We start from the raw sequence: 8,170 nt of genomic DNA on the forward strand, positions 1-8,170 counted from the left end.
CCTAAAATACTTACTAGACAATTTGATTAATCCCTCAGGAAATTAAGTATATTAAACAATCACTGAACCCTGATTACATAATTTCTTACAGGGGTATTGGAGACTGAATACTATACCACTAAGCTATATACTCAGCCTTTTTTTTTTTTTTTTTTTTTTTTTTTTTTTTTTTTGGTAGTTTTCTAAGAAAGACTAGTTCAGTCACTCTGAAACTACAATTTCAAAGCCTTTTCTTCTATGAAATCTTTACACCTATGTGTTATCAAGGTCTAATGTGCTACCTTCCACCTACTCAAGGAGATAAGACAGAAGAAACCTTGAACTTCTGAGCAAAGGTGGTATCCCACATCTTGTATAGTAATACAAAAGTAGCAACAAAGACATTAACAATTGCAGTTCAAGCTGGGAGTGACTGTTCTGTTTCAATTCAATGACACCACTAATGGCTTCTTAGCAGCTCCATGAAATCAACCAGCTGTCAAGTTGATGCATCAGAAGGAGCAGCTATGCACTCCCACAAGAACAAGCAACACATCAGGATGTTTGGCAAAACATCTGCTCCTTTACACTGCAACTCTATAATAAACATGCAAACAAAGAAATGAGAGAGAGGGCAACACGGTCAGAATTCCTAGCTTTCCTTACAGCTTGTGTGCATTTTAAATGAGTGGCTTAGATACACTAAAAGCAAATTTCAGCTAAGTCCAATACTTTTTAAGGTAGTCTATTCTTTTGAAAAAGCTAAAGACACTCTGATTCTTCCAGAGAGACCAGAATCACACAGAATATTTACATTTATAAATAAATAGTAAACCACATTCATCAAGTCAAATCATAGTGTTATGTACAAAACTCAAATATGAAAACTAAAATATATTCTTTCACTTCACACACTATTTAGTAAATGAGGCTGACAGTATTGTAACCCATGCATTTGCCAGGACTGAGCAGCTAAGACCCCATTTTCACTAGCATAAAGAGTGAATGTACAAGCTTACCCGAGTCAGTGTATTAGTTTAACCAACAACATTTCAGATAGCACTATCTAGATTTTACAATACCTGTCTAGTTCTATTTTTCTGAAAACCATTACATGAACATACTAAGTTCTGATAAATAACTTCCTATTTTAAAAGCACACAACCTGATTTCCTAAAAAAATAAAACTCTTTGTCACGGTTGCTTAAATATACATTCAGCATTTGCTGCAAATATTTGTAAAATCTTCCTTTTCTACTGAGACACACAAATGCCGTGGTGTCATCTAAATTATTGATTGTGCAGCAGTGTTTACAATAGGTGTGAGACAGCAACGGACTTAACTACCATTTTCTTAACCTGCTTATCCTCTGTTGCTTCCATTTATAATCTGCCAAATCTTCTAGTCCTTTGTTGCATGTATAATTTAGAGCCATCTGTTCTATGTGCTTTTAACTATTTAAACATTTTTCACCTACCTACAGTTCACTAAACAGCAGACACTCAATTCAGTTACGATTTCTATGTAGCATTTTACACAGAGCACATTTCTGAGTAAATAGCAGAAAGCAGCATAGAATATCCCACAGACACTTCAAACATACCACTTACAATGGAAGTTTTCAAATATTAGACAATCTCCTTAATGTAGTTAGAATTTTTCTATTAGCTTCTTTTTGTAAGTTCATTGTAGTCAATGTTTTTTCCCCAACCCAGAAGACAAAGGGAATGCAAATTAAATACAAGCAGTTTCAGGTCCCTGTTAGAAGAGATGTAACTATGCTGACTGCAAATGACGACTGGAGACAAAGTTACGCTTGTCCATTCAATTTACTGTGCCTATTTATATACTCCTCGGTGAGTGTAGCATTAAGTAGGGTCATGTGACCAGCTCAACCTTTTTTTTTTTTGGTAAGGTGAAAAACTATTTTTGACAAACAAATTTAAATTGTAGTTTTTATCATTATTTTTATGATGGTTAATAAAGTTTACATCAAAAGACTGTAAATTATCTATTAAAGCTAATTCTGCCTTTTATGTACTAAATTTATATACTACATTTTTTACCAACCTTTTGACTTTAATATTCACTACAAAGATGTAAAAGTATCAAGAATCTGAATATTCTGATAGTCTGTGTAATTCTTTTAAAATGTAAATAACACGAAAGAGGAGAACACAATTGTAAAAGGGGGGTAGACACCCCAAGTGATGGATATATAAATAGTAACTATTCTCAATTTGTTAGATCTGTGGAACCTCCCAAGAAAAGAAATATATTGTTACAAATACACTTAAAATTTAAAAAAAAAAAAAAAAAACTCGTGCACAAAACTAGGTGGATACTATGTGACACAGTAAAAAGTTTCGATCATTTTTTTAAAAAATAACCTTCCACTTGTTAGCAAACATGGAGGGTTTTGCGATCCGTTCTGAATGCAAAATACAAAAAAAAAAAAAAAGTGCACAACTTATCACTAGCCTCTAAGTTACACGATTTCGAAAAACGAGAAAATTTTGAGGAAAACAAAAAACCACTTTGGGGAAATTTTCTTGATAAAAGTTTACATGACGTCACATGGCCCCCTGAACCGTTCCTAACTTTGAGCCTTATCCAGGCACACTTTTTGCATTTCTATGGCTCCTTTCCCTTCCTTAAAAATTAAAAGAGACAGACAGACTTGGGAATAAAAATTGCCCAAGATGGCGAAACGCTTGTTGTTTAGAGGGCAGGGGGAAAAATGGAGGATATTGTAATATACACAAAGGGATAAATTTCAACAACTCGGCCACGGACTGCAGCTGCTTCTCGCTTCACAAGGAAACAACACACAAAAGATAAACACTGAGGAGAAGGGAAGAGGAGCCAGCCCCCACCCCGCGGGGCCGGCTCCGAGTCCCGGCACACTTCCTAGCCTTTCCCGATCCCAATTCTGGGGTTCGCGGAACTACTTTAGGGGAGGGGAGCGGGGCGTCGCGGGGGAGGGAGGACGCGGAGCCCGAGGACCGGGAGCCCAGCCCGCCAGGCCGCCGCGGCCCCGGGACACCCGGAGCCCGCCCGGAGCCGAGCCGCCCCGTACCTGCCGCCCAGGGCCGCGGCCCCACCCCCACCCGGCTCCGGAGCCCCGGCGGCCTGGCGCGGGGTCGGCGGGAGCGAGGCTGAGGGCCCCGGGCGGCGGCAGGGGCGGCCAGGGCCCGGCGCCTCGGGAGCTGCCCCGCGGGGCGCCGCCGCGGGCCGGGCTGGAGGACGCCGCGAGGCCGGCGGCGAGGGCGGCGGGCACAATGGAGGGACGAGGCCCGCCCGGCCGCTCGTTCGCCCGCCCGCCCGCGCCCGCACTCGCACTCCCAGCAAAGTTTCCGTTCCGCGGAGCCCGCACCCCCCTACCCCGCCCGGTACCAGGGCCCCGCGCCCCGCGCCCTCCGCCCGGGACTCTAGTCGGGACCCCAGAGCCACCGCTGCGTCGCAGCCGCACAACAAAGAGCCACACCGGGCGGCGCGGGTAAACAGCGGCGGGCGCCTCGGGAGGGCTCCAGCCCGCAGCCGCCGCTCTCCGCCCGGAACCCACCTCGCCCGCACCCCCGCACCCCGGCTCTCAAACTCACCTTCACTTTCGAACTGAGTTGCGGGGGAAGGGATTTTCGCCCTTCCCGGGTGCGGGTTAAGCTTTTCGGAATCCCCACCGCCTCCTTATTTCTCTTCTAATTCCTGCCAGAAAGTCTAGGGAGTTGGAGTGGAGGTGAGATCCGTGATCGCGAAAGCCCTGGCTCCCTCCGTCCCCGTCTTCCGCCGCTCGCTCTCTGATTAGTTCCTATCCAGCAGCAGATTGAAGCAGGAGATGATTCTTCTCAAGGTTTGTTCAGCAGCTTCACTTCTAGGCGAAGGCTTCATGAACCAAGTGACGTCAACCAACAAGGCTTCTCTCTCTCTCCTCTCTCTAACAATGAAAGTTGCTGTTAACAAGGGGAAAAAAGAGCGAGAGAATTGTTTATACCATTTCAGTTCCAATAATAAATGACCTATCAGCTCTAAAAGGAGCCAAGGGAGGGGGCTGCTTCTTCATTCCAAGAATACTATATCTTTGAGTTTGCACCGCTCCTCGTCCCAAGAAAAAGTTAAGAAACTTACATGTTTTGTTTTGCTTTTCGGGGGGCGGGGGGGACAGAACTGAATACTTAATTTAAAAAAAAAAAACGTAAACGGACTGTTAGGGAACACAGATAAGCCATCTCCACCAACTTTTATGTTTGTAAACTAGGAATTGTGTTGGAGTCTGCACGTTAAATTAATATGCCAAGAATTTGTGCGTGCTAGGGCTTTAAAAAGCAGGGCGCAAGGCGATCTCAAGGTAAACTACTAATGCTTTTCCATGGACGAATTTAAATGCTTGTGATGTTCATGGTGTGAGTCAATAATATTCAAATGAATAAACACTAAGTTCTTTTACAGTTATTTGTATAACCTGTACGCCGTAATCTCATTTTTTCTAGTTTCAGTTAGAAAAAAAAAAAAGCTAGTTAAACTGTAAGAACTAAACACTTTAAAAGACCAATACAATAGCCCATTACCAACTAAACGCGCTGTGCTCCATCAGAGCCCCAGAATGTCAGCTGGCTGTCTCAATTTTTAACCTTCCACTCCCCAATTCCCTTCAACCAATCAAGTTAAACTAAAGGCAAAGAACACCCCATTCCCTCCAACAGTGTACCCGCAGTCTCCTAAAAACGAGTTAAAAAAGAAAAACCCTTAACCTTGGTGCACGTTATCACCCATGAAGAAAGAAAGGTAATTTAAAAATATATATATTAAGGTGTTCTTTTTCCCCTTAAGAACACAATAAACTCTAGAAGTTTGTGTAATTACAAATTAGATAATTTAGTTTTCATAATGAAGACCAAGTAAAGATTTAGTTATCAGAGAATGATTTGCCCAGATATTATTTTATGTGTGCATATGTGGCTAGATGTATCTTAAAAGATGCTATTGTTTTATGTTTCCTCCTCAGCCACTGGCTGTGATTTTAATTGTGCTGGAGGATCTTCATTAGTATTAACACATGGGGAGATTTCACAAAGCTGCTTCATTAGGAAGGAAAAAAAAGCTGGCAGACTAGGTCTTTTTGCATGCTCTGAGAATGTCAGCCTTACCTCGGTCATTTGTAACATAATAAGTGCAAGTACAATGATTGCGAGGCAGGAGCGTGGGGGAAGGGCGGCGATGCTGCTGTCTAATAGGGGCATCTGAAAAGACGGCTGCTCATTACATAGTAATGTATGCTAAAAATTAGTGAAGATGATGTCTCGGGAGACTGATGCTAAATAAATTAATGTGCTGATATGTTTTTAATTATTATTTTTGTAGTAGTTTATTTCAATCTTAGGATTCACATTGAGCAGCAAAGCTGTGCGAGCAAGCACTTATTGATTTTTTTCCCTGCCACATTCCCGGAATACAGATTTTAATCATTTCACTACACCACACTCAGTAATTTCATTAAAACCTGGAATCTTCCATCCCCAGAAAAGCATTTAATTTCAATGACATACAATTTCTCTTTTAGCAGCAGACTGTCTCTCTAGTAAAGCTGGCCTAAGGTTCAAATGCATGATTTAATCCTGAGTTTGCCAGGCTTTGCGCTCCTTACAAACTATAATTTCAGTAACTACCTAATAACTGTAATAAAGACAATAATTCCCCTACAATATATTATTAACTCATATTTAATTAACTCAGAGGCCAGGCTCTGCACATGTATGACCAGGTCACCAATTCCACCATCTCAGAATTGACTAATGTCCAGATAAACACAGATTAAAATGTAAATATAAAGGGTAGCATGTAGGTAGACCAGGATCCTACGTCACATGGGAAAACTCTCACATTATTCTATAATGGCGGTCAGTATTCAGATGGAACTTGGCAATAGCTCTGTATATAAAGTTGAATGTTGATATTTCAATATTTGTTACTGACACTCTACCTAGATAATATCAGCTTAGGAGACTGAGGAAAGGGGGATGCTTTCAAGTTGTCTTGATTTCCAGAGTTCTCTTTCGATGCAATTCTCCTTAAACAAAGATGACTGATACACCATAACTTCTACAACCAAGAATGTTATTCTGCTTAAATATGTCATGCAAATACCCTCCAGATATGTATTTTTACAATCTTTTAAAGTAAAATTTGATCTAAAGATACTACTAAGTTGGTTTCCAAACAATGGGTTTCATAAGGATATGTGACTTACATTGCTTGGCTTTTAGTGTGTGTGGGAGAGGTATGGGGAAGAAGCATAGTAACTAAATTATGGGAACAGCAGAAAGAAAACTATGTGTGTATACATAATAATCAACTAGTTACTATAAAAAAGTATCATTCCTGTGAATGATTATAGAACCAGAGTTCAAAATGTTTTCAAAGTGTGTACATGAGATTTACATTGAAGCCACCACCAACAAAAAGTTATCTTTCTCCTTTCTGTGACCTACAGCACAGTGAGCTGCAAACTGAGCCTGGGCCTTTTGAAAAGGTTTGAACACAAGAAGTGGATATAGGAAAGAGTTTTATATTAGTGTCTTTTCAGAACACTTGAAAACTTATAATCAAGAGTTTCTTACATAATCAGGAAATTCTTTGGTGGCAGTCTCAAACTGCCACAAAACATAAAATTTGATGTAAATCATATTTGATATCTAAAATTCTAAACCAATTTCTACATTTTCCTATCAATAATAAAAACTTCATTTTTATATTAAAATACAGCTTTGGCTCCTTTCATGTCATTTGGTCATTGAAAGCATACACACACACACACACACATACACACACACACTTTGTTTGAGACAAAGTCTCTCAACATAGCTGTGGCTGTCCTAGAACTCAAATTGTAGACCAAGCTAGCCTGGGACTCGGAGATCCACCTGCCTCTGCCTTCCGAGTGCTAGGATTGCAGGCGTGTGTCACCATGCTGGACAGTTTAGCCTATCTTTTAAACTGATATTTTAAAGTAATGATACACTAGGAACCTCAGGCTTATCATCCCAGCACTGGCACGTTCGGACAAAGCTGGGCTCTGCTTCCTGTAGAGATCATGTCATCCCTTTTCCATGTTTTCTCTTTGATCTTTGCACTGATTAACTCAAGAGTTGAGAAAAATCAGATAAAATAATTACTATAGTTATAAAATTATCTGGTTCCCACAGCACTTCGTCTTCTACCTGAGATCACCTAGTTCAGCATTTAACCATGTGCATACTTGTGAGAGGATTTAATGATGGAGCAATCTCTTCTACTCTTTATTCTGAACTTCTGTGTACTGTCTGTCTACCTGGTCTACAGACTAATTATGGACCACTATGAACTATAAAGTGTTATACTTGTTTCCATAAAGCAACATCTGGTTTAAGGACCAAGGTCGAGAGATCCAATTTATTACCATTAATACTGCCAGTGGTTCCGAAAGAGTAAGGATTCTATCTGAACAACAACATCAACAAAGCCCCCCCCCCCCCACACACACACACACAAGAACATAAAGAGCTCGGGAAGCCTCGGCCCACACGGGCTTCCCCAGTAAGCTAATCCCCCCCCCCCACACACACACACATACACACTATAGCAGAGATTCTCAACCTGTGGGTCTCGACCCTATTGGGGGTCAAGTATCATATTTTCATCATGATTCACCACAGTAGCAAAATTGCAGTTATGAAGTAGCAACAAAATAACAATGGTTGGGGGCACCACAACAGGAAACTGTTTAAGGATGGCAGTGTTAGTAAGGGAGGGGTTACAGCTCTGTAGTGCACTGAGCTAGCCAGGTCATATCTTGTTTCTGTCCCAGTTGCTTATGAAGCAGTGTTTGTTTTCACTCACTGAATTTGAGTGCTTGCTGTGTGCTATGTTTGAGTGCTTGCTGTATGCTACGCACTGTGTGAGAAGCTGCAAAAACATGAAGAACTCACTTTCTGTTTGATGTTGAAAGTGCAAAATTGCTAAGAGACAATCCACTTTATAAAAACACAATAAAGTTTTGTGAGATTAAAAATGGAGTTGCGAGGGCCACAGGCCTCATCCGGCCGGAACAGCACCGGGGTAGCTAGAGCGCAGGGTCGGCTGACACCCGCCAGCTACCCACAACCACCGCCACAGGATTTTGAGACTGCTGGTGAGTGGAACACAGCTTCTGCTCCA

At 41.4% G+C, this 8,170-nt stretch overlaps 1 protein-coding gene across 16 annotated transcripts in view; it reads right to left on the bottom strand.

The window, feature by feature from the left end:
• Positions 1 to 8,170, bottom strand: part of Baz2b (bromodomain adjacent to zinc finger domain 2B) — a 269,374-nt gene that overhangs the window by 221,422 nt on the left and 39,782 nt on the right. For 9 of the 16 annotated variants that reach the window (XM_029471651.1, XM_029471681.1, XM_029471670.1 and 6 more), the window contains exon 1: positions 3,583 to 3,699. The gene's annotated coding sequence lies outside the window, so the exon portion shown is untranslated. Of the gene's footprint in view, positions 1 to 3,582; positions 3,931 to 8,170 lie in introns of those variants that run through there. The other 7 variants (XM_029471676.1, XM_029471677.1, XM_029471662.1 and 4 more) reach the window with 1 other exon arrangement.

This window comes from Mus caroli, chromosome 2 (genome assembly GCF_900094665.2).
Source record: "Mus caroli chromosome 2, CAROLI_EIJ_v1.1, whole genome shotgun sequence".
Lineage (NCBI taxonomy): Eukaryota > Metazoa > Chordata > Mammalia > Rodentia > Muridae > Mus > Mus caroli.